Genomic DNA, 27590 nt, shown 5'->3' with positions numbered 1-27590 from the left:
CAAAGACTGGCTAGGACAGTGTTTCCTTACTTTTGCATCTTGGCCACGCCTGGCATCCCTTTGTTACTATCGTTTTAGTCCTGTTTGACTCTTTTGAGACCCCATGAACTATAGCCCATCAGGCTCCTCTATCCATGGGGTTTCCCAGGCAAGAATACTGGAGTGGGTCACCATGCTCTCCTCTGGGGATCTTCCCAATCCAGGGATCGAACCCATGTCTCCTGCACTTCCTGCATTGGAAGGATTCGTTACCACTGCGCCACCTGGGAAGACCCTTGGGATCCTTTATGTAGATTTTTCAGTACCTGAATTCCCTCCCTTTCAAGTTTCACATCATATTGCCTATCTTGGAGGCAAAGATCAGTTTATAAAATAAAGGTCAAGGTTCAACTTATAAAGAACTCACAAGTAATATCCATCTAGGAACCTGAATATACAACCACACCAACATCCGCTTTTCCCACTCAGTATGAGTAGGCTCCGACTCCTAAACAGAGATGCAAATCATGACAGAGACGCTAGCTCACCTCAAGGGAACAAACCAAACGAAAAGGTCCATATAAACATATTAATAGACTGTCTTTGTCAACGGGAATACAGCATGAGTTAAAGGAAACGGCTTCTCTTCCACTCAGCAAAAGTTGCTTCTCATTTCGTGAACACGGGGGAGTAGCTATTTCCAAGGATGCGTGAAACCAAGCCACGGCCACAACACTAACACACAGGAAGTCCAACTTAGTCTGTGCTCTACACGTCTCCTGCCCTCAGGATGATCCTCCCACTTTTTAGAAGCCGATCCAAAGGCAGAGGAAGGGCAACATCTGTGGGATGTTGGCCTCTGATCAGGGCTGGTGCTAATGAAAGTCTAGACACAGACAAAGGCCGTCTCTCCTGCTCCTGCCTCCAAAGCTAGCTGGGCCCTCGCCCCACACAGGCCCAGCGGAGGGCGGAGAGAGGATGCGGGGAAAGATGCATACCTGATGAGGACAGTTCCGTCAGCTGGAGACCTGCCTCAAGGGAGACCCTTCTGGTGGAAGAACGTTCACAAGACTTGTCTCATTACGACACCCTCTTTGTTGCTGTTCAGTCGCTCAGTCACGTCTGCCTCTTTGTGACCCCATGGGCCGTAGCCCGCCAGGTTCCTCCGTTCGTGGCATTCTCCAGGCAAACACACTAGAGTGGGTTGCCCTTTCCTTTTCCAGGGGATCTTCCTGAATCAGGGGTCGATCCCACATCTCCTGAATTAGCAGGCGGTTCTTTACCACTGAGCCACCAGGGAAGCCCCATGTCCTCGTCACAAGAAGAGGGAAGATCCACGTCCCAACCTGAGCCCCATCAGTGGCACAGCCTGAACAGGACAGAATCAGTGCCGCCCACAGGCAAATGTGTCCATGCTATGGGGTACAGAGCAAAACCAGTCACGCTTTCGATCTAATATTGCCTTTCTTCTCCTTTCTCCACATCAGGATTTTCAAATGCTAAGTGCTAAATGAGAAGCCTCAAAAATAGCTTGGATTACAAGTTCATGGAATTTGTCCTAGAGATGAAGGCTACCCTTTAAAACCTCCGAGGCTTCCTTACAGATGACTGCTACTGGTTTCAGAGGCCCGGACACATTAGCTATACACATACATTTTCCAATTCCTCTTAGCGGTAGTTTCGTTCTCTCTTTAGCCAATTGGTTCTCAAAGTGAGATCCCCAGACCAGCAGCATCCACTCCACCTGGCATCTTGAGAGAAAGTCAAAGCTAAGCACACGGGATCTAACCAGGCCTCCAGGCCATTCTGCGTGTTCAGTTGTGCCTGACTCTTTGCAACCCTCTGGACTGTAACCTGCCGGGCTCCTCTGTCCACGGGACTCTCCAGGCAAGAATACTGGAGTGGGTAGGCATTTCTCACCCAGGCCATTCTGGTGCTCACTCAAATTCTCTTCAGAGTGTTTTTTCCTGTTTCACTTCTGGCTTCAGTTCTCTTTGCCTTGGTCACTGACAAGTTCAAACTTCTAACCTGTCAGTTTTCCCCAGCGTCAAGACCCCAGCCCAGACCCAATTTTTGACAACTGTGGGCCTATCCAGTCTTGACTGCCCGCTTTATATTCTGAGTCTGGTTCCCATAAGTCTAGCTGGTGGCTGAGTCCCAGCTCTACCCAACACTTGGGCGAGATCACCTGTCCTGCAAGACCTGACTAAGGGTGAACATGAGCTGGAGAAAGGGCATGTCGGGTGCACTGAATCAGGTCAAAGGCTGACAGTCAGGAAATGACTTGGTGCATCCAGAAGGAATAGGGCAGACACCAGTGAAGATGGGTGATGGTGAGCAAGGGAGAGATGATACAAGGACGAGAGCAAGACTCTGAGATACTGCAAGCCTGAAGGACAAGGTAAGGAGCTTATGTTTGATTTCAAGGCAACTAGAAGCCATGGGCTGGGGTTGGGGGTCAAGGTTAGATAAGAGAGTACTGTGACTTATTTATATTTATACAAAGCTGCACCTCTGCTTCTCCCAGTTCCTGGTCTTTCTCCTTCCTCCTTTGTTCAGCATCCAAAATGGTTCAGCATCCAAATTCCTTCCCATTCCAGGAGAGCAGAAAATGTGAGTGTGTCGGTGTTATCTACCCTGAGCCCCCAGCTCCTGCACAGGGAGGCACATAGAAGAAGCTCAATAAACATTATGTATAAGTGAATGGGCTTCTTTGGTGGCTCAGTAGTAAAGAATCCACCTGCCAACACATGATATGCGGCTTCAATCCCTGGGTTGGGAAGATCCCCTGGAGGAGGGCATGGCAACCCACTACAGTATTCTTGCCTGGAGAATCCCACGGGCAGAGGAGCCTGTGCAGACTACAGTTCATGGGGTCACAAAGAGTTGGACATGACTTAGGGACTAAACAGTAACAACAAAAATTAAATAAATAAGTAACAGAATCTGAACAGATCTTTGTCTTACATATAATTTGCAACAATGAGGTTCTTACAGCCAATGATCTGGCTGGAAAATGTCCTCATCCTGCTAGAAAACTCAAGCGAATATATTTAGAACTCAAGTCCCCCCACCCCAAGTGCCTGCAGAGTTTTCAGGTGGGCTCGCTGTGTTGTTTTGTTACTCCTCCTCTCCTCCTCATGAACCTTTGTCCTGCCATTCTTGCCCTTTCGTTTAGAGCTGTTTTTATCTCAAGTCTCCTTGGCATTTCATCATTCTTTGCATCATCGCCTTTCTTTCTGTTCCAGTAACAGCCCCAGTGCAGCCACTGGAGAGCTGAGCCCTGCTGTTTCATTTTTGTCCTTGAAGTCCCATCGACCTTCCTTCAACCCCTACTCCCTGCCCTGCAAGGCAGTCTTGTCTTAAAAGTAGGCTTCTGGCTTTCTTCAAAGGTCAAGGTCACCTTTAACAAGGTACATTTTACTAGTGACTCGGGGTAATGCAGAATGCTAGTTTTCCAGCATTGTTCACTGGGCGTCCCCTGCAGAAAGCAGACTCTTTAAAAGACAGATAGCAGATTCACACCCAGGAATCCTAGATTCTGGGGCTGCTTAAGAACCCTCAAGTATCTCCTCCTGTATCTGGGTGCGAGAACAAACCTTTCACCTCCTGAAAGAGGCCAAGTCACTGGCCTAAACCCTTCAGATCAGCTGGAAAATTGCTCAAAACATCAGAGTTGGGGAGTTATTTGACCATTTGCCATATTACTTCCTTCTGTAGGAACACCATAGGTCAGTTTTTTTTTTTTTTTATTGGTTTCTGACACAAAAGCCTAAATTATTTTCCCCTAAACTCTTTCAATTATCTCATTGGCAGTACCTACTAATGCTTTAAAATATTAGATATTTAAGGTTATAATATAGTAGATGCTGGGCTTTCCTGGTGGCTTGGATGGTAAAGAATCCAGCTGTACTGCAGGAGACCCAGGTTTGATCCCTGGGTCAGGAAGATTCCCCTGGAGAAGGGAATGGCAACCCCACTCCAGTATTCTTGCCTAGAAAACCCCATGAGCAGAGGAGCCTGGTGGGCTACAGTCCATGGGGTTGCAAGGAGTCGGACATGACTGAGCAACTTAACACTTTCACGTAGTAGATGCCAAATCTACTTATAGATCATTATTTGGGTGCTAAATGCTTGCTTTTAGGCTGAAATGTGGAAAAATTACTTACTTGCTGAACTAGAGTTCTCTACGAGAGTCTTTTACTGTTTTATGAAACTATACACAGAAGTACATACATTAATACCAAAGGTTCAGAAGAGTTTCAGAAACATCCTCACCCTGCAGGTGGCTGCTTTAACAAGGTTGGAGAACATTTCGTGATTTTCTTCCTTAAACAAAACCCTCATAGACTGTTTAACTGAATTGGCCTCATACTATTTTGTATTTATTAACATATAAATTATAGAAAGTAAAGTATATTCAACCACTACAAAAATCCCCATATTATGTTTAGCTGAATTTTTCAACTTGCCTGTTTTTCAAGACTGTTTTCATTCCTTGTTTTTCTCTTCATGCTAAGCATATCTTGTATTTTAAAAAACTGAACTCAATTCCCCTATGCTTTTCTAATTCTCCATCTGATAATCCTGTTAAACCATATTTACTGAGTGTTGAATATATAAAACACTTCCTAGGGCAAAAAGTCAAATAAGACACATTTTTCCTCAAGTAGACTACATTCTAGTTAAGAAGTCACAGAACAGGGACCAAACTGACACAGTCATGGTGAAAGCCAGAGAATAGGGACATGAACCTGGACTCAGGGAGGCTAGGAAATCCACGTGAGGAGATAGGCCTTGGGCTTTGAGCAAAGGAAGGAGCAGGGTTGGGAAAAATTAAAACACAGACAGAAAAGCATTTGAGGAGCAGGGAATAGCAAGACCATAGGCAAAGGAAAAAGAATATATGTCGACTTGAGTGAAGAGAACAGACTAGCTGAAGCAAAGGGCTCACACATGGGAATTAAGGGGGGAGTCAGGCAGGCAAACTGTAGAAGGTTTTGAGCACCTGCTTACTCTCCTGGGAGGCAGAAGCCCTGACATGTCTTCTCAAAATGCATGGAGCCATTCTGGGAATCACATGCGGGCTTACAAAAGCACTCACTATATGAGGTACATGACCTTAACTTGTCATCAGATACACACTCAACCTCATGAGAATAGTGTCCCTTAAAACACTAAGACACGGGGCAAGAATATGTGTGTCTACCCAAATATTTTCCACTGTTCTTGCATTACCTGAGAAGACTGGGACAAGATAAAGCAAGTAGCTCAGAGATCAACCGCCCTGTCTCTGATGGAGCTGCAGATTTCAAAGGAGATGCTCGGCAAGCAGATCTCAGCAAGGAAGCTGGGGAGACCAGCTGCTCAGAGAGCTTAAGTGATTTAGCTTAATTCCTCTGTAAACTGTATTTTAAATGACTATGAAACCACATTTCTGTGACTGGTATTGTTTAAAGGAATGGAAGCCCAGCTAAAATGCTTTGGTTTTCTTTTATAAATATTCAGGCTTATTCCACTGAGACTTCCTCCCACTCGCCCCCTCTTAGTAGCCTCTGAGAATCAGCCCCTTGCAAGTCATGGAAAGACTGGGTTGCCTCCTGCATATGTTAAGGGCTCTGGATTTGGTGTGTGCATCTTATTTTCTTGGATATCTAGTGGACTGTGCTCTATTAGGGGGCTTGATAAGGTGACTCTCAAGAAATGAAGGAAGCAAGAACAAATTGATTTTACTCTAATTTCCAAAAAGATTGATGTTACCCTCCTCCCAAAAAATACAAGCACAAAGCTTAAAGGTCTGTTTCTTCCATGTTGAATATGGCAACACTAACTCTCAGTTCTACACTGAAGAAAAAAGCTCATTTTAGGAAAAAGTAGAAGTGGTGGTTCAGTGGTAAAGAATCCACCTGCCAACACAGGAGACCCAGGTTCAATCCCGGGGTTGGGAAGATCCCCTGAAGGAAGAAATGGCAAGCCACTCTAGTATTTTTGCCTGGGAAATCCCATCAACAGAGGAGCTTGGTGGACTACAGACCATGGGGTTGCAAAAGAGTTGGACACAACTAAGCAACTAAACAACAACAAAGAAGTATCACTAGAAGATAAATCCTTCACCATGATCAAACACCCATGGTCAGCACATGGTGGAAAATCTATAAAGTCAGTACTTTTAAAACCATCAGGAACTTTTGAGTAAAAACAGAAGAGCTACAACTGTGTGAGAAAAAAAACAAACAAACAGGAAAAGGCATCAATAAGAATTGAGCTTCTTACTCTGTATCAAGTGATCAAGTGTCTACTTCTCACTTATTTTCATGGTTATTATATGCAATTTTCCCACTTACAAATGTGGAAACTATAGCTCAAGGAAGAAGAGTAAGCAATAAGCAGATTAATGTAGGAAGATTAAAAGACAGTTTATAAAAGATAATATATTAATACTGAGATGAGTATTGCAGACTACAAAGTGATCTAGTCGATGAAGGAGAGTTACTTTCATATTGCGCTGGTCAGTGGAGTTGTTGCTATTTAGTTGCTAAGTCATGTCCGACTCTTTGTGACCCCATGGACTGTAGCCCACCAGGCTTCTCTATCCATGGGATTTTTTGGTCAGTGGAGAGGTCAAAGCAAAGATTAGATTGGGCTTAACCTCCAAAGATGGGCAAAATTTTAACTGATGAACAATGCTGGCAGGATAATGAAATGTCATCCATAAAAAGGAAAACGCTTAGACACAAGGGAGCTTATCAGGAGCCTAGTTCCAGTATCTGCTCCCAAGAAAAAGTCCCCGAGAATGACTCAAGCAATGAAGTGGAACGTAACTCTTAAATGATCAGAACCCCAAGGCACAAGTCAGACCAGAAGATGGGCAAATACTAGAATGAATCTCCAAATATATAGTTGGTAAGCTTGGGAGAAAAAGACAGTGGGGTCTTTAAGAAAAAGGGCCTGCAGCTGAGTAGGTCTACAACTCAAATTTCAGCATCCTATCAGCACTTAGATTGTCAGTCCTGGGAGCTATCCAAGGTGCTGATTTATTCCAGCCCCATTTCTGACCCAGTGGACCAAGATCTGTCCTAGTGTTTCTGCACATGCAACATATGAACCCCTTTACATCAGCCACTCTCAGAATGACTGCTATTTGTAGTTTCAGTTACTTTCCAAGCCAACTTACACCTTGTTTGCTGCCTGCTATGGTTTATGAGCTTAGGCCATCAATTTTACAATTCCCAATTGTCAATCTGCTAGGTAAAGAAAATAGAGGAGGTGTCATAAGAGAAAACAGCATTTTAAACAAAGGTCAAAACAATAAACTGACCTATTTGTTTTATTTACTTTTATAGGTAAACTGTAGAAATGAGCCTTGAAATGTAGGTTGAAACTAGCTTATGAAAAGTGTTGATTTCAATGATAAGAAAATTTAGCTTGTCAAACAATAGGAAATTTCAATGTTCAGAAAGTTATTGAACTGGACACTAATGTGACAAAAAGTGTTGGGGAAATAAATGTGGAAATATCATGCCAAGGGATTAAAATGGAAAGCTTCAACAGGTAGGCAGATAGCTCCTTTTCTGGACTGAAATACTTTTTATAATGTATAATTTAAAAAGTCTTTTCAGGGATTTAGGATTTCAAGAAAGTGATTTTCCAAAAATTCAAGATCACATTGCATTCTTCTGTGTACAAAATACATATTCCTGAATCTAAATCTAGTTAGATTTAATCAACTTTTAAATCCAAAAAGAATGTGTCTGTGCCTGTCATTGACTGATTATGCATCTCTTCATCTTCCAGTCTCCTACCATTTTTATTATAATATAATCAAGCAAAGAGGAACTAAAGAGCCTCTGGATGAAGGTGAAAAAGCAGAGTGAAAAAAAGCTGGTTTAAAACTCAACATTCAAAAAACTAAGATCATGGCATCCAGTCCCATCACTTCATGGCAAACAGATGAGGGGGGCATGGAAACAGTGACAGTTTTTATTTTCTTGGGCTCCAAAATCACTGTGGATGGTGACTGCAGCCATGAAAGTAAAAGATGCTTGCTTCTTAGAAGAAAAGCTTTGACAAACCTAGACAGCATATTAAAAAGCAGAGAGATCACTTTACCAACAAAGGTCTGTCTAGTCAAGGCTATGGTTTTTCCAGTATTCCTGTATGAATGTGAGAGGTGGACCATAAAGAAAGCTGAGTACTGAAAAATTAATGCTTTCTAAATGTGATGGAGAAGACTCTTGAGAGTCCCTTGGACTGACTGCAAGGAGATTAAACCAGTTAACCTAACGGAAATCAGTCCTGAATATTCATTGAAAGGACTGATGCTGAAGCTGAAGCTCTGATACTTGGTCATCTGAGGCAATGAACTGACTCACTGGAAAAGACCCTGATGCTGGGAAAGACTGAGGGCAAGAGGAGCAGGGGGCAACAGAGGATAAGACAGTTGAATGGCATCACTGACTCAATGTACATGAGTTTCAGCAAACTCAGGGAGGTAATGAAGGATGGGGAAGCCTGGCGTGCTGCAGTTGATGGGGTCACAGAGAATTGGACATGTCTTGGCCCTTTGCCAAGGATGCATAGTCCCATTCTTTGGAGTCAAACAAAGAGGGATTCAAATTCTGCCTCTGTTATTATTGATTGTGCCCTTGGACAAGCTGGGTAACCTCACTAAGCCTCAGGTTCCTTATTTATCAAAGAGGAGTGATCAGCCTTACCTCACAGGGTTGTTGTGAAGATAAAACCAAATAAGGGATACAAAACAGTTAGCAAGGTCTGGAAAAGGGAAGCACTCAAGAAACTGTGAATTGTGGTGGGAATAAAATGATATTATATCAATTCTTGTTCTGATAGAACATTCACAAGAGAGCCGGTCTTCCATGGGCTACAACACTTGAAAGTTTTAAGTCTCTCCTGTAGTCGGCCTCCTTGTATATGGTCCCACCTTTTATCAGAGTTCGCTATCTTTTCTTCATCTCCACTCCATCTGGGTTCCAGACCCTGGCATGGGCTATACCCTCCAGTGAGAGCCAGGTAGAACTAGCCTTGCCACTCTCTGCTGGGGGTAGACTGGAATGCTTCAGAATCTGCAAGGTCCCTCACTTTTCGAAATGAACCGTTTTCCACGCAGGTTTGAAGCATCAAGGTAAAACAGGGCTAAGCACTTTGGAAAGACAGAGCCTGAACAAAGCTCAGGAAGTGCGAAAATGGGAAAATGTAGATATATTTTCCTTTCTCACCTTCAGTAGACTTACTACCAAAACACTAACTATTAATTAAATTGTTCCACCCTTCAAGTTTCCTCCTAGTGGGGGTAAAGAGAGCAAAGAATACTTGCTACCAAGATATGGCTGTGGACTACTTTAATTTTGTGCACTACAAGAGGGGCTGAGCCACTGGAGTACCTCATGTTTGTTAACAACTTCATGATGCTCATGACATGAAGAAAGGTCCCTGAGTCAGCCCCGAGACAGCCAGTGCTTTTCAATGAACAAAAACACTGAACCAACTAGAAAGATAGTTTTCATACTGTTCTCCATAGAGGAACAGTGGAGTAAAATTTCCATATGTGAACTCAACAAGACTGAAATAAGATGGTCCATTGTTTGAATAAACTGAGGACATGCAGCTGAGTTTTTTCCTTGGCAGTACTTTCTAACAGCCTGAATAAAGAGCATGTTAAACTACTACTTTGGGGAGAAAGCCCATGGAATATTTCCTCAGGAGGAGGAGACAAGTGGATTTTAAACATATCATGTTTTTAGAGGACTAAGTTTTTCCTGCATGGAGGCACAGTATAAATATTACTTTAAAAATGCCATGTTTCTTAAAACACAATGATTTCCCCAATATATAATATGAATGTAAACAAGATGCCTGTCAAGCATGGCTATAACATACTGCTTAACACACCAAACTTATAATATGCACTTATTAGTCTTGGTTCTCTTAATGAAAGGAACTAAGGACACTGCATAAATTCTTCAACACATGTTTCATTTCTCCAGCTGCCTTGTGCTGTAGAACATCAGGCTAATAAGAAGTGATGCTAACAAGAAGCTAAAACCAGTGTAGCAAATGGGGCATTTAAAATATATATAAACATACCGGCCTTCACAAAGAAAGGAGTTATTTGGGGGGAACTAAATGGATCCCTAGACAGACATATTTTAGTTTAATATTCCATGTATTTTTCTACATGCTAACTATGTAAGTTCTTCTCAGTGGCAGAAAAATACTCTGTGAGAGAACAAGAAGCCGGCCTGCCATTACCCCCTGGCCTCATAATCTCAACACAACCATTTTGGGGGGAAGGGTAAAAGGTAGCACCTGAATTTCACCAACTTTCTTCGGTCACTTTAGGGCCATTCTCAAATACCAATATTTGTAGACAGGAGCTAAAGAAACCAAAGATTGCACTGCTTATTCTAAACAAACCATCTGGCAGCTTGTGGGGACTTGGGGAAGCTGGGCATTTTAACACTGGTCCACGAGACATGGAGGACCAATCTGGGATCTCACTGCTTACTCTTCTAAAGGGTCACCAGAGAAATCAGTTCCCGTTGTTCGCTGAGGTCAAATATATATAGCAGTAATTTCTCATATAACTTCAGAATGAAGAAGTGACTGGTCTTTAAACCCAAAGCATGCAGGTGTTAAACCAGCCTTGGAGCAGATGGTGGCCCTCATCTAACAATGCAAGGCTTCATTCATTCCCTCCTCTAGATTCCACAACCTCCAACAATAAGCGCTAGTAGTAAGCAACTCTGTTGGAGAGAATGGTTATCTTCAAAATGGCATTTTCTGTCAATTAAAGCCAGCTTCCCTGGGTCAGGAAGATCCCTGGAGAAGGGCATGGCTACCTACTCCAGTATTCTTGCCTGGAGAATTTCATGGACAGAGAAGCCTGGTGGGCTACTGTCTATGGGATCGCAAAGAGTGGAGCGACTAACACTTTCAGTTTCATGGGGATTCCCTGAGGTTCAGTGGTAAAGAATCTGCCTGCAGTTCAGGAGATGTGGGTTCGGTCCAACAGGTGGCGCTACTGGTAAAGAACACGCCTGCCAATGCAGGAGCCATAAGAGGCTGCGGTTCGACCCCTGCATCGGAAGATCCCTGGAGGAGGAGATGGCAACCCACTCAAGTATTCTTGCCTGGAGAATCCCATGGACAGAGGAGCCTGGCGGGCTGTAGTCCACAGGGTTGCAAAGAGTCGGGCTCGATTGAAGTGACCCCCGCACACATGAGGTCCATAGAAAGGCAACTTAATGAAAATATTTTAAGAGCAACTGCTTGATGAGGGGTGGGGGCTACCTGGAAAAGATTACAAACTATTCTTGAAACGACCTGATGAACTTACAGGTTTTCAGAAGTGATGTTTAGTACGCATCCTGCTCCAGCCTGTAGACTATCTAGTATAACTCTCATTCGTTTGTTATTAATTCTTCTTTTAAAAGATAAATTAAACAGCAAACAGATGCAACAATACACCCTATTCTCTCTCACTCAGAGAACTCCCATCCCTCTGGCTACAGCCTGTGTAATACCTCAGGCTCCAGAAACCTAGTCTGCTCTTGGCCCAGCACCCCACAGGCAGTCAGAGTTGGTCTGAACAGGTTCCAAAAGAACTCTGCTCCAACCCAACTGGGTATTGGTCAATTACTGCCGAGCATCACTTAAGCTGAAAGGGATAGTTATCTAGGCCTAAAATCAGCTGGAAATGGAGCTGCTGCCATGTCAGCAGTCTGCCTCTCCTGAAGGCTCCAACACTTAGCCTGGCTCTTCTGTCACCAGTCATTTGCATCCAAGCTGACGTGGTTGCTTAAAAAGAGAGGGTGCCAGGTTTGTCTGTCACATTTTCTTTTCTCCCCTCTTCTACCTCCAAGAAACAGCCAAAGAGGAAATTAAAGACTTAATATTAAAAATTAAATACCAATTTAAAACGGGGAAAATAATACACTCTGTTTGTCTGGAGGAACCCAGATAAATGTGTTAGTCACTCAGTTGTGTCTGACTCTTTGCGACCCCATAGACTGTAGCCCACCAGGCTCCTCTGTCCATGGGATTCTCCAGGCAAAAATACTGGAGTGGGTAGCCATTCCCTTCTCTGGGAAATCATCCCGACCCAGGGATCGAACCCAGGTCTCCCACATTTCGGGCAGATTCTTTACCATCTGAGCCACCAGGGAAGTCCAGAGGGACCCAGAGTGAAGTAAAAACTGACATTCTTTTAACAATGTATAGCTCATTACCTAGATGTTTACAATGAAATTCCTATGGAAGATACATGGTGTGTATCTTCCCAATAAATCTTCTCTTTCAATTTTTACTAGGATTTCTTTTAGAAATAGAAGATGGATGGCAAAGATTAAGTACCATAGAACCTCCTTTCCAAATAAAACCAAGACTTTAAGAAAAGTCCAAGTCTGTTTTTGGATTAAAACCCTTAAATTTTTGCTGCTCTGATATCATTCAAAATGAGTTTTATTGGTGAGTGAATAGCTTCCACGAGACAACCATTTTCCACACAGACCTCCAACTCCAAATCTCCTTAGCAGTGACCTCAGCTTGACTCCAAATTTAACTGTACATGTCTAACCTCAAGGGCAGCTTCTCCAGCAAACCCCAGGTTGTCCTTATTTTGCTTTCTAAAGCAATGTGTGTATTGTAACTGGTCCATGATAATGATGATTATTATATTAATAAAGCTACTGTTCCCTGGAGATGCGGCTTTGTGGTTTCTGAAGAGTCTTCTACCCTAGCCAAGAAGGAGGCAGAATTCTTGTATGGACTGTTTTGCAAGGGTTTGTGGCAAAGAAGAGCAGAATGTCATAAGAAGGAAACAAGAATTAAAGGGGAAGGGAAATTTGAAGAAAACTCAAAATAGGATTCCTTTCCAGTGGTGTGCTGAACCCAGGCTATGGAGTACTACTGGAAATGAAGTAGAATGACCCTCCCAATCCATGCAGCCTCAGACACCCTCTGTAGATGGATTTCCCAAGGTTGTGTCCAGAGAAGGCAATAGAAATGCAATGTACATTCTAGATCATGTACTCTGTGGAACAGATATATCCTGTGTATATAATGCAGATGAGCTCTTACCATGGTAATAACTATGTCCTCTACTTGCTACTTCTGCCAACTGCTCTAAAATCAGGAACTTGCAGGGATAAGAAAGTGAGAGAGATACAGAGGTAGAAGAGAGGTCAGATAATAATGGGGAATTGGAAATATCTCAGGGACACTCATAGAAAAAATAGACTATTCAAAACTTGCTCTAAGGGAAAAAACAAAAACAAAAACTAGTGATGTAATCTTTCTTCCCTTTGCCCTGAGTATTTTAACATACTGAAGACCTCAGATGGAAGTAGTGGTTCCTTACACACTCCACGTGTCAGGTTATCCTTACCTTGATTTTCTTTTGTGTATACGTGATTTATATTCCATACTTACAGATAGCGGACATCGAAACATATTACACTGCATTTAAAGAAGTAAGCCAGAAAGAAAAACACCAATACAGTATACTAATGCATATATATGGAATTTGAAAGATGGTAATGATAACCCTATATGCGAGACAGAATAAGAGACACAGATGCATAGAACAGTCTTATGGACTCTGAGGGAGAAGGTGAGGGTGGGACGTTCTGGGAGAATAGCATTGGAACATGTATATTATCATATGTGAAACAGAACACCATTCCAGGTTCGATGCATGAGACAAATGCTCAGGGCTGGGGCAATGGGATGACCCAGAGGGATGGGATGGGGAGGGAGGTGGGAGGGGGGTTCAGGATGGGGAACACATGTAAACCCATGGCTGATTCATGTCAATGTATGGCAAAAACCACTACAATATTGTAAAGTAATTAGCCCCCAACTAAAATAAATAAATTTATTAAAAATAAAAAAGAATAACCTTTGTATTTCTTATGATATACTTTTCCAAAAACACAAAAAAAGAAGGCCAAAATAAACTTGTTTTCTAGTCCTGCAGAAGTGAACTACCTTCTTCATATGCTTTACATATGATAGTAAACAGAAGCAGATACCAAGAACACATCCCCATAATATTACCATCTAACTTTAAGCCAGTGATTTCATTTGTTCTTCTTTTGCTAGGCTCTTTTAAATGTTGAGTGATTTTTTGTTCAGATTATTAGATGTTGGGTTTTAAAAGTGATTAATATTTAACGAGGCAATAAAATGAAAAACTGAGTGACAAGCTTTTCTTGTTGACATATAATACAAATTGTACACTAGCCAAATAGCATACTATCAAGTGATTTTATGGTGGAGATAAATTCTGGGGAAAAAAGAGAAAATATACTTTTTTTCTTCTTACTTTTGACCCCCTTTCACCCATTTATTTCAAACCCCTGACCTCCACCTTTGACAATCATCAATCTAGTCTCTGTATCTATGAGCTTGGTTTTCTTGCTTTTCAAAAAAAAATACATTCCATATATAAGAGAGGTCACATGGTTTTTTTGTCTTTTTCCATCTGACTTATTCCACTTAGCATAATGCCCTCAAGGTCCATCTTCAATTTCTCTCAATAATGTCTTATAGTTTTCAATATACAGGTTTTTCATGTCCTTAGATAAAGTTATTCGTAGGTATTTTATATCTTTTAATGCAATGGTAAATGGGATTATTTTCTTAACTCTTTTTTCTGATAGTTTGTTACTAGTGAACAGAAATGCAACAGGTTTTTCTATATAGATTTTGTGTCCTGCTACTTTACTGAATTAATTTGTTATTTCTAACTAATGGAGTCTTTTTTAATGGTGTCTTTAGGGTTTTCTCTCTATATATATATCACATCATCTAAAACATAGTGACAATTTTACTCCTTCCTTTCCAATTGGATGCCTTTTACTCTCTTTTCTTGCCTAACTGCTCTGACTAGGACTTCCAATATCATGCTGAATAAAAATGACAAGCATGGACATCCTTGCCTTGTTTCTGATCTTACAGGAAGCGCTTTCAGCTTTTCACCGAGTACAATGTTGGCTTGATGATAAACCTACATCACATAATGTAGGTTTGTCATATATGGATTTTATTATGTTGAGGTACATTGCCTCTGTATCTACTTTATTGAGAGTTTTTATCATAAATGGATATTGAATTTTGTCAAGTGCTTTTTTTTTTGTATCTATTGAGATAATCACATGACTTTTAATCTTTTGTGTTGTTAATGTCATTTTATCACTTTGACTAATCTGTGGATGTTGAACTATCCTTGCTTTCCTGTGATTTTTCAGTTGGTTTGTTGTTTCATCCCACAATAAGCCTAAGGGAATAGTTTTGCTCTCTCTACCAATTGCTGTCCCCACCTTCATTTTTCAAGTATTGTTTGAGAGTTTCAGATTTACAAATGAAAAACATCCTGAATGATTTCTAGCTTGATGAGGCCAACAGATCAGATCCAGTAGTCTTCAGTAGAATAAGTCTAGGATTCAATCTCAAAGGTGGGGACTTCCCTGGTGGCCCAGTGGTTAAGGCTCTGTACTTCCACTGCAAGGGGCATAGGTTCAATCCCTGGTCAGGGAAGTTCCACATGCCAGCTTGGTATGGCCAAATAATAAAAAGCCAAACACACACACAGTCTCAAGGGTGCCTGGTGTGTAGAGAAGCTGACATCAGACAATCACATCATTTTAGCCAAATAATCAACAGAAGATTCTGATTTAATAGCCCAAGGAGGGATCCAGGCATCAGGTTTTCATTTTCAAAGCTTTCTTTGTGATTCTAATGTATCAGCAGGGTTGGTATCTCTATTTCAGAGAATGGTTGCTATGCTTGCGAACTCTGTGCCTCCAGGAACATGGTCCCTTCTTCATCACTTTTGATACTTTATAAGTCTAAAGGAGTTCATTCATTCATTTAAGTAATGAATATTAATTGAGTATCTATAATTTGTAAGGCACTGTCCTAAGTGATGTGAATAAGCAACGAACAACCTGTGGAGTTTACATTCTTGGAAAGTAAAATATTTTAAAAGTCCTTGGAGATTCATGAATTTAAAAGCCTACATTTACTTGGGGACAAAAGAAGTGTGTATTTGTAGCCAGATTGTTTTCAATAAGGTATAATTTTTAAAGAGAGTCCCATTCCCAGGGAGAAATCTTAGAACCTAATCACCAGGATAAGAAAAACAGCCCTTATTGTTCAAGGCATTGAATTTAATTAATCTCTTCTTCAATTTCATGAAAGTTTTTCTCTTTTACCTGCCTTAGTCTGAAAGTAGTCATTAAAAAAAAAAACAGGTTACACTCACAAATTAGAAGTAAATAAATAATTCATTCTGCGTAATCTCAGACTGAGGCAAGTCAAGGATTCTCTCCTTTGCAAAAGCAGAAAGTTTTGGAGTTTTCATTCAGGTATAAAACAAAACAAGAACAAAGCACAAGGCAGGTCCTTCCACTGCCTACTGTTTTACTCACATCCTGAATTTTTGCAGCTGTTTTGGTCCACAGATCTGTGAACAAGTGCCTACTAGGGTATGGTATCAAACCACTCATCATCCATACCCAATCACCCCAAGATGTTAAATGTAAATAGCTCACGAGGCACAGCAAAGATAAGAGGAATGGGCTTAAGAAAATTCAAAACTTCCATCATGTTATCTACAGCAGGTATAGATCAGAAATACCAGAGTCTTGGAACAGGAATCTGAATTCAACAGTGAGACCATCAGTTGAAAACTCTGTGGGACATCCTAAATTAACACAAAACCCAGAGCCCCGAGCAGGTGGCCTAGTTTGACATTCGAACCACATTTTGCATGTGGAGTTTTCATTAAGACAAGTTTACCGCATGATAGACAATCTGTGTCCACTTGCAGATGTGTGCACGGCCATCAGGCCTGCGTGGAGAGGGTAATTCTCCACCTGATGGTTGCTGAAAGTAATGTCCAATCAAAGTAGAGAGCTCAGTGAATAAATGGGTTGCTTTGACAGGAAATTCCAACAGCAATTTTAATTCTGATCAGGCTTCAGGAAATGGAAAGAATAAAAACACATCAATTATAGTGACAGGAAGTTTTAAATCACATGGTGAGCAGCTGCTGCCAAAAGATATGTCTGCCAGCTTTGTTAAGGAGCCTGGTATTTTGGTGTGACCAAAATTTTACACCAAAATGTTACAGGCTGACATCACTGCCTAATTGCATGTTATCTCTCTACAAGGGTAAAGAAAATGACACACTACTGAAAACATATCATTATTACAGGAGGAAAAAAATATCAATTTAACTGTAAGGGCTTGGAATGTGTTTTAAAAAAAAAAAGAACACATACAAATATATTCCTCCACATAGAAAGCAGATCTGCCTGCCGGGTAAGTCACAACTGTCCATGGCTAATTAAAATCTTGTTTAACCCACACCCAGGGATAATAAGTACTCATTTCATTTCATGACAAAGGGCTAGATTCTTCCTTTCTGCCATTTGGGTCTCCTTTCCCTTTAAGTGTATGTCTTAATACCTTTAATCCAGATCATAGGGAAAGGATATAGACAAGAGATCATGAGCAAGGAACAAGTAAATACAGAATGGTCCATGCAGTTTGTGGGAGGAGAGGGGAAGGAGGTTTTCTACAGAGTATATCGAACAGGTTCTACCTACCTTCAAAAGAGTTTGAACTCAGTCACTCTAGACAAATTATAACACAAATTCATTTTCCTAGGATTTATAAAGTGCATTTCTATAAAGTTCAAAGGGGGCTCAGAACTTTCTCTGGTTTGTTGCCTTTCCTGTTTCTGCTTAGGAACCTGGGGATCGATGTTAATGACTGTGTGCTCATAAACGGCCCACTGAAGAGGTTATAACTCAAATTCCACTCTTCCTCACCCAATTAAAGGTTTCCCTTTCTTTCCTAAAATTTCAAGGATTCTGGCATATTTTTCCCCTTTTAACTGATAAAGTCCTGGTGTATCCACCTTCATTGGTAACATGGAAAAGTTACAAACTTTCCACTTTGTTCTTACAAGTTAGAAGCAATTGGCATCAAACATGTATTTAAAAATCCAACTTCTGAGTAATCTCATTATTCTCAATATGTTATACCAATAGAATCAGTACACATAGCAATATTTACAAACATTTGACATGTGGCAAGTTTCCAAAATTTAAAAATAAGCCCTTCAGTTTTATACAAACAAAGAAAAGTTTACTTTTTAGCTTTTGTAAGAGGCTAAATGGAACAAACAGAATTGATGAGAAAGATCATGGATTGTCATTCTAGTCTCCTAGAGGGTGGGTATAAATAACTTATGGCTGTTGGTAGCTTCCACAACGTGTAGCAACACCATGAAATAATAAGCAGCTTGCTTTCTTATTTCTCACTGGCCTTTCCCATGTTTGTTTACAGGCCACATGATTTACTGGGGAAAGTATGAGATTCTGATTCAGACTGAGCTATGTGGGAACCCAGTTCCAAGTGTTTAGTTGCTGTGTAACTTCAGGCAACTTTCTTGTTTTCTCTTTGTCAGCTCTCTCATTTGAAAGTGGAAATAATAATGGTATTTAACTCATAAGGTTGCTGGAAGGATTAAACGAAACATTGAATTTAATTTTAATTAATGGCATTGAAGCTGAAACTCCAATACTTTGGCCACCTCATGCGAAAAGTTGACTCATTGGAAAAGATCCTAATGCTGGGAAGGATTGGGGGCAGGAGGAGAAGGGGACGACAGAGGATGAGATGGCTGGATGGCATCACTAACTCGATGGACATGGGTTTGGGTAAACTCCGAGAGTTGGTGACGGACAGGGAGGCCTAGCGTGCTGCGATTCATGGGGTCGCAAAGAGTCGGACACAACTGAGCGACTGAACTGAACTAAACTGTACTGAGTATATGAGTGGACATACAAGAAGTATGTAATAGACATTTGATGATATTATTCACAGTTATTGATGTTAATAATCCTGTACAGTTTACCCCTTTGCCTCATATTTTGCCACAAGGTTTATGATGTTATTTAATTTGGAACATTCCTCCATGACAATCTGCCTTTTAGTTCAACAGACACTAGCTTAGAGTTGAAGGTTCTTCACTGAGCAAGTCTTGGAGGATGGTCTTCCTGTTCTGCTACTGCTAAGTCGCTTCAGTCATGTCCGACTCTGTGTGACCCCATAGATGGCAGCCCACCAGGCTCCGCCGTCCCTGGGATTCTCCAGGCAAGGACACTGGAGTGGGTTGCCATTTCCTTCTCCAATGCATGAAAGTGAAAAGTGAAAGTGAAGTCGCTCAGTCATGTCTCTTAGCGAGTCATGTCAGTCATGACTCTTAGCGACCCCGTGGACTGCAGCCTACCAGGCTCCTCCGTCCATGGGATTTTCCAGGCAAGAGTAGTGGAGTGGGGTGCCATCACCTTCTCCGGTTCCTGTTCTAGTCCCATCTAAACCCTGTTATATGCTGTCTATAACTATGGAGAAAGCAGCCCTCTCCAGATAGCAAACTCTTGCCAGCCCTAGTTTCTCTGTGGCTGTCCAGCTTCTGCTATAATTAGCACAGCATCTAAGACCTTATAGACTGTGGAGGCTTAGTGCCTTCTGCTGGCGCCCCTGGCAAATCACTGCCCTATGAACTAGAGAGTGGAAAAGAGGGTCTCTGGTCTTCCTCTCCAGCTGACTCTGAACTTGGAGTCCATCTCCAGGGCCAGCCAGCCTTGATTTCATTATGAATCCCTTAGATCATAACTAGAATAAGTCAGGACTCTTACATTGCTACATGCTAAGTTGCTTCAGTCATGTCAGACTCTTTGCAACCCTATGGACCATAGCCCACCAGGTTCCTCTGTCCATGGAATTCTCCAGGCATGAATACTGGAATGGGTTGCCATGCCCCTCTCCAGGGGATCTTCCCCACCCAGGAATCGAACCTGCGTCTGTTATATCTCCTACATTGGCAGGTGGATTCTTTACCACTAGCTCCACCTGGGGAGCCTTATTATTATCTAGAAGAATCTCTAAAGAAATGGTCACTAACCAGATTTAGAAGAAGACACATCTTTGTACACCCTATGCTTGCAGTGTTAAAAATTTGGGATCTCCTAGGATGCTGGGTCTGGATGGATGAGGGAGGCAATTACAGGCAAGTAATTACAATATTACAGGATAGTGTTTAGCATAACACTGATATGTTAACTAGTGAGCAAATTTCTTCATGTGCAGGAGCAGGAGACAAAACCCCAGGCTTCATCAGACATTCTATTTTGTTTGGCAAATGGTTACCCACAGAGGCACCAAATAAATTTTCACTTCACTTCAAAAATCTTAATTTCAGCCTTCCCCAGGGCAGACAGCTTCAAGAGATTCCAAACCCAATTCTCCAAGTCCCAAGCCAGTCAGCACGTTGTTGTTTCATTTCTTATTTTTGTTTCCTGCTCTTGCCACTTGGCTTTGTTTGACATCTGTCTACACTAACTATATTCTCCATTGACACTACTAACTTTGGCAGGGCAAAGAAACAAACTCTTTGAGTCTGGCTGTGCTGTTCTTCGGTAATTCCTGGTTCTCTAGGTTTTGCCCCATCAGCAGTCTTTGATACCTAATGTTCTATGCTTGGAAACTGACATTCATGGAGCGCCAGCGATATGATGGACGCTGGACAGAAACAGGAGTAGGCTCACGTTCTTAGCTAAGCCAATTCATGAGACTCTAAAGCCCAGACAACATTTCTTATTACACTGAACTTTCTGTGAGTTATTGGGAGTCATATTTCCTATTTGTCATTTTTAAAGTCTTAAAGGACTAGACATTTACAAATCCGATTGTCTGACACCCAAAGAATGCTTTCATATAGTATCATTGACATTTCTCCTATATGGACATCATGTACTTCCCCAACCCTCCCTTCTGATTATAAAACCAGGGAAAAGGATTGAGAAATGAACAACACTTTCTTATGTTACAAATCCATTCTCCAAGTGCTATTTAACACACTCGCTTATATATAATTCTCCTATTATCTTCATGTAATAGGTAAAGTTTTCCTCTGACTTCTTAATATTATAGCCCATAAGGATGAATAAAGGTGTGGGACTTTGGTCAGAAAGAGAAAAAAAAATATCATGTATTAACGCACCTATATGGAATCTAGAAAAATGGTACAGATGAGCCTATTTGCAAGGCAAGAACGGAAATGCAGACATAGAGAATGGACATGTGGACACAGGAGGGGAAGGGACAAACTGGGAGAGTAGGACTGACATATATACACTCCCATGTGTAAAATACATAGCTTAGTGGGAAGCTGCTATATATAATAACACAAGGAGCTTATCTCAGCGCTCTGTGATGACTTAGAGGCGTAGGATGAGTATGATGCGAGGGAGGCTCAAGAGGGAAGGGATATATATATACACACACATATAGTTGATTCACTTCCTTATATAGCAGAAACTAATAACATTGTAAGGAAATTACATTCCATTTTTTAAACAGGTAAGTTACTTTGGAAATTAGTTTTCTAGGCGAGAGTTCTAAAACATGCTAGTATTTAGTAGCCAAAACCAGGAAGTTATTTTTTCAACCCTCTCTTTTCATAACCCACTGTGCGAAAATATATAAAGAATTATTAAGAAACTAAGAAAAGGTGAAACAAACTTAAGAACTTTCACAACTACATTTCTCTCTGCTTGCTTTACTACAGGCTTTGATTTTTTTTCCCCTTAGACCAAATACTAAACGGTAAAGTAAGCGTTATAGATAGCTGTTCTTTTTCAAAATGTACCATCTGGATTAGTTTGCTAGAGATGCCATATCAGAGCACCACAGACTGGGTGGCTTAAACAACAGAAATTTACCTCCTCACAGTTCTGGAGGCTGGAAGTCTAGGATCACAGTGTCAGCAGAATTAGTTTTTTTATGGCCTCTCTTCTTGCTATGTAGATGGCTGTGTTCTCTCAGCATCTTCATATGGTCTCCCTTCTGTGTGCGTCTGTGACCAAATTTATCCTTCTTATATGTACACTAAGTCATATTGAATTAGGGTCACCCCCATGACCTCATTTAACTTAACTGCCTCTTTAGAGACCTTATCTCCAATAAATACAGCCACAGTCTGAGGTTCCAGGGGTTAGGTGACATCTGAATTTCGGGGGTGATACAATTTAGCCCCTAACACCCACTAAAAAAGTCCTTTGCAGGTGCACCTTCTATTACATTATAGATCTGTTTCTTAAAGCTGTGTTCAGGTGGAATTTTAATAAACAAGAAGTTCCCAACCTAGCAGCATCAACTTCACCAGAGAACTTGTTAGAGATACAAGATTTGAGGAACACCCCTCAAATCTCTGACTCAGAAATTCTGAAGCGGGGAGGGACTGAGTATTAATATATTCTGTAGGTAATTCTGATGCATGCTAAAGTTTGAGAACCACTGGAATTAACTGAACGACAATTTAAACATGCTCTAAGAGGCATTTTGAATGGAATACTGGCTCAGATTTTTTTGATTTTTTTAAATAAAGCAAAGAGACCTTTTTAAAATGTGAATCAGCGAATCATCAACTGCTAATCCTGGGTCATGGAAATTCTAATTTTTTTAAAGGTTAACTTACTTTTTAATAATTTTATTATTTATTTTTGGCTGCCCTGGGTCTTCATTGCTTTGTGTGGACTTTTCTCTAGTTGCAGTCAGCGGGAGCTGCTCTTCATTGCAGTGCACAGGCTTCCCTTTGCAATGCCTTCTCTTCTTGTGGAGCACAGGCTCTATGGTGTAAGGGCTTCAGAAGTTGCTGTGCATGGGCTCTAGAGCACAGGCTCAGTACTTCCAACTCATGGCCTCTAGAGTGCACGGGCTTCAGTAGTTGAGGCACGCAGGCTCAGTGGTCACGGCTCACTGGCTCGAGAGTGAGGGCTCAGCAGTTATGGCACACGGGCTTAGTTGCCCAGTGGCATGTGGAATCTTCCCAGATCAGGGATTGAACCTGAGTCCCCTACATTGGCAGGCAGATTCTTATCCACTGTGCCACCAGGAAAGTCCAGAAATTCTAATTTTTAATGCTAGCCTTAGAAAGGTACATCAGTATTTCACTTGGCTAAGTCAAATGTTCATATCTGATCATTATTTTGAAGTCTATGTATAAACATATATGTGAATATACATATTGCTAACCCATATCTTTAGCTTATTAATTTCTACTACATTGACTAGTTACTGTCTCTCATGTTCTGTTTCTATTTATTCAGGTCAATCTCCAGTTGCAGCTCCCTCCAGCTACTTCTCCCAGGCATTTCTCATTCCTTGAAAGGAGATCTCCCATGCTGAACTAAACACCGATCAAAATTCCTTACATCATATTACCTCAGAATTACCAAAATTACAGATTTAAGTGGAGGTCCTTCCAGTTTTTTCCTCCTACATTCTAGAATTACAAATCAGTTCAATTGAGAAGACAGATGCTTTTCTAGCTATTTTGTGCCCAGGGATAGAAAAATTACTTCTAACAGCTACTAAGTCGTGTTTTGATTGTTGTTGTTTTAGTCCTAAATATTTTAGCTGCAAATATGAAACATAAGAAACTCAGAGGTGGCCCACTGAAATGAATTTATCCCTTTCACAGACAACTAGGCCTCTGGCAAATTTTCTCCAAGAAAAATTATATTTTGGCAGAACATTCATACAAAATACACACATACACACATGCACACTCACTCACACATGAATGTGAGCACTTTTTTCCTGTGAGTAACTGCTGGACAATGGAAGGACCACTATCCTTTCATCATCTAGTCAAATTCGAAATTCACACATTCTCTGACCAGTAACAAAAGCACCTTTAATATGATTTTATTTTTTATTTAAAAAATAGTTACTCATCCAAATGATAGGTGCTATGCTTTACTAGTCTTTAGACTAATGATATTTTCATGAAGTCATTCAACCCAAACAGAATTGAACATTCTAAAGATTTAGAGCAGGGGTCCCCAATCTCCAGGACCTAACTCATGCCTGATGATCTGAGGCATAGCTGATGTAAATAAAGTGAACAATAAATGTAATATGCTTGAATCATCCCAAAACTATCCCCCCACCCTGGTCTGTGGAAACACTGTCTTCCACAAAACTGGTTCCTGGTGTCAAAAAGGTTGAGGACTGCTGCTTTAGGGCAAGGCAGAAAGAGAAAAGAAATGTTACTGAACAGTGGACAGGGCCACAGTCATCACTGCACACTGTGTTAGGAAGATTTATCCTCTAGGACACTAGCTCCTAACAAGTCAATGGACCATAGGTGGATACCTCTGATACTCAGATTAAAAACAAAGAGCCTTTCCTAAGAATCATGCATCAGGCCCACACATCATTCTAAATACCATATCAGGAGGCTCACAGACTCTAAAATCAAACTCTCATTGTTAAGGGACAGACCTTATGTCTAGTCTTGGACTCAATAACAGACATCATTAGAAATGGGAGAATGATATTAACTCTTCTCTCCAAGGATCTGTGTAAAAATTTTTTATAACATTTGAAATATATGTGTTCAATTTTTTACTAAAACTTCCAAAGAAATCAGTAAAACTAGTTTCTACTCATGAGGAAGGGTGAGACTTTGATAGGGGATGTAGATGCTGTTGGAGAAAGGAATGGCTACCCACTCAAGTATTCTTGCCTGGAGAATCCCATGGACAGAGGAGCCTGGTGGGCTATAGTCCAATGGGTCACAAGGATTCAGACATAACTGAGCAACTAAGCATGCATATAGATGCTATAATAGGGGCACAAGGACATTTTGTAATTAGTTTAAATGAGAGATGTCATTCCACTAGAAGGGGTAGAAGGGAGTAAGAAGCTTCAAGGCATTAGTTAGAAGCCTTACAGTATGGGAAGAATTTAAAAGATGTAGTTGGTCAGAGAAGAAGGTGGAAGGTAAGAGGAAAGAGAAGATAGTTCAGAAGGGAAAAACCTCAGTAAAAACAGTTAGGACACTGCAATAGTTTTCAGAATCTCCTTTGATTAGAGCAGTGATCCTTAATCCCAACTGGGAATTCTAATCACCTAGAGAGACTTTAAGACCCCACCCAAGACCAATTAAATCTGAATTCCTGGCAGTGAAGCCCAGACATGTGTATATTTTTAAAGTTCCCCACATGATTGTAACATGCAGCCAGGGTTAGGAAACACTGGACCAGAACATAGAGACCGAATTGTGGAGGGTGGAGACTGCCTAAATAGGTGAGTGTCAGACTCTGGAGGGCCCTTCTGCTCACAAGGCATTCTGCACGGAACGAGAAGTCATGGAAAGTTTTTAATCAGGGGAGTGGCATCATCAGGGCTGTCTTTTTGAATTATGTTTTCTTGAAAGCTGCCCTGTCATATACATTCAACACAGACAGACTGAATAAATAGAAATGGGTCTGACTATCTTCCACGTCTAGCTGCCATGGAAACAGAATGCCACCACTCATGACGGGCATGTTTCCCATTTGTTCTTTGTGATTATTGCTGCTTTCTTCCATATGTTCTTCCATGAGACTGAGGTATCTTTTTGCCTGTTGTGCCTCAACTGTCTGGAGCTTCCTCATCCTTTTTCTTTCTTTTTTTTTTTTTACTTGGCCTCCTTGGCAAGAGTTTTTGCAGTCAATCAAGCAGCACTGTTGCTCAATTCACTAAAGTCAAGATGAGACAACCCTGAAAATGCCTTGAAGAAATGTGCTTGCTTCCCAAAGGAAAGAGGCTACCTGGTCTGAGGCAGAGGGGCTCACAGGGAGAAGCTGAAAGTCAGGAAGTACCGAGTGTGGATCTTGGCTTGGTTATCTGTCGTCGAGTTAAGCCCTCTGAATCTTTGTTACCTTATACAATGTAGAATAATGCAATCTGTCTGTCAGAGGAATGAGGATTGTAGACAAAATATGTGGATAGCATGTCATACTTAGCAGGTAATAGGAGCTCAATTAATGGCAGCCGCTATTATTAATTAATGTCACCTCAACCCCTGGATAAGGAAATGGCAACCCACCCCAGTATTCTTGCCTGGAGACTCCCATGGACAGAAAGTCATGCAGGTTATAGTCCATGGGGTCCCAAAGAGTCAGACACGACTGAGTGAGTGAAAGTGTGCGCACATGCACGCACACACACACACACACACACACTAAAAGCAGGATTCTGCTAGTTCATCTTCCTTCAGAGATGGTATTTTCATAAAAAATACAGGACAAAACATGAAGTACAAAGAACAAATATTTTTTACTTTCCTTCTTTCTATTACTCAGTGACATTTTTGAAAGAGACATGGCTACCTAAAATGATTCTAGTTTTGAAAAGCTAAGACCAGGTGTATGTATAAAAATAAGAATTCTAAAATAACATGCCATTCTAGCTCTGGAGAAAATTAAGGGGGTCTAGAAACGAAGGGATATTTGGTGATACTGAATCAATGCAAAATATTTCACGGAGACATGAAGACATCTAATTAGATGTGTGCAAATGCTAATTCTTAAGTTATGACTTATAAATACTGACAGCAAGTATTGTATCAAGCATTTTGCATGGAATTTTATTTTTACATGAATTGCATTTGATATCTACTACATCCTTGTGAGGATTCCTGTGAGGATCCCTGACTTTAAGCTTCTTCCTGTGAGTCCCTCTGCCTCAGACCAGGTAGCTTCTTTCCTTTGGGAAGCAAGCACATTTCTTCAAGGCATTTTCAGGGTTGTATTATCTTGACTTTAGTGAATTGAGCAACAGTGCTGCTTGACTGACTGCACAAACTCTTTCTTTACGGGAAGAAACTGAGGCTCAGAGAAGTAACAGAAGATAGTGCTGTGTGTGTGCAGCCTATGAGCTGGTTTTACATCTGTTATCCTTCTAACCTCTCTTCATCATGTCTACTGTCATTTCATTGGCTTTGCAAGAAATCATAGTCGCAGATTCTCATGGTCACGGAACCACTTCCTCTCTGCAATTCTAGCTGCCGCCCCTGCTGGGTTCCAGAGAATCATAAAAATTATTGTTATATATGTAATAGAGATGATATAAAAGACTGCGTTCCTTAGAAGTATTTTAACATTTTAAAAGACTAAATATGGGGGGGGGGATGGGTCAAGATGAGTGTTACTTCCCTGATGTTCTCTTGTCATTACCATCAAAAATCAATTTCCAGAAGCAGAATTTGAGTCTATTCAATCAGATGGCTTCATTGATTCCTCCTTCAAAGTTTTATTAACAATTCATTTTTTTAAAATATTAAGAAAATGCACGTGTTTATATTAAAAGACATTAAATATACAAAAAAAGACATTAAGTTCTATCACTGAAAATCTTCTAGCATTATGTCTACAATGGATGCTGAGAACCTTCTTTACAAATAGTTCTTGTTTGTTAGAGGAGAATCTCTGAAACCACTTGGCCAAATGAACCAGACTTTAAGAGGAAATTCCATAATGGCCTATTCTTTTTTATACTTCAAAGGATAATACATATAGCAGATCTCTCAAAGTGTTGCCAGATTTGAATTGCTTAAAAATCTTTCACTGCCAACATACTGCTGGTGTTGAAACACAACCCATGTCTCTCACAGCTTCAACAAACACATTTAACACACTTATGCATACATTATTTAGTGTAAACATGACTCACTTAAGTCAAAA

The 27590-nt window shown here is 41.0% G+C and overlaps 1 protein-coding gene and 1 non-coding gene across 9 annotated transcripts in view; one reads left to right on the top strand and one right to left on the bottom strand.

The window, feature by feature from the left end:
• The window catches only part of DYNC1I1 (dynein cytoplasmic 1 intermediate chain 1), a 402307-nt gene that overhangs the window by 225531 nt on the left and 149186 nt on the right, over positions 1 to 27590 (bottom strand). The window lies entirely within an intron of this gene.
• On the top strand, positions 15465 to 15537 carry TRNAG-UCC (transfer RNA glycine (anticodon UCC)). Its single transcript has one exon. It is a non-coding gene; the product is annotated as a tRNA-Gly (tRNA).

The sequence above is a fragment of the Giraffa tippelskirchi genome, chromosome 10, assembly GCF_054371585.1.
Source record: "Giraffa tippelskirchi isolate mGirTip1 chromosome 10, T2T-mGirTip1v1.2.pri, whole genome shotgun sequence".
NCBI lineage: Eukaryota > Metazoa > Chordata > Mammalia > Artiodactyla > Giraffidae > Giraffa > Giraffa tippelskirchi.
Note: the sequence above shows the minus strand (reverse complement) of the source record. Positions and strands in the feature narration are given on the sequence as shown.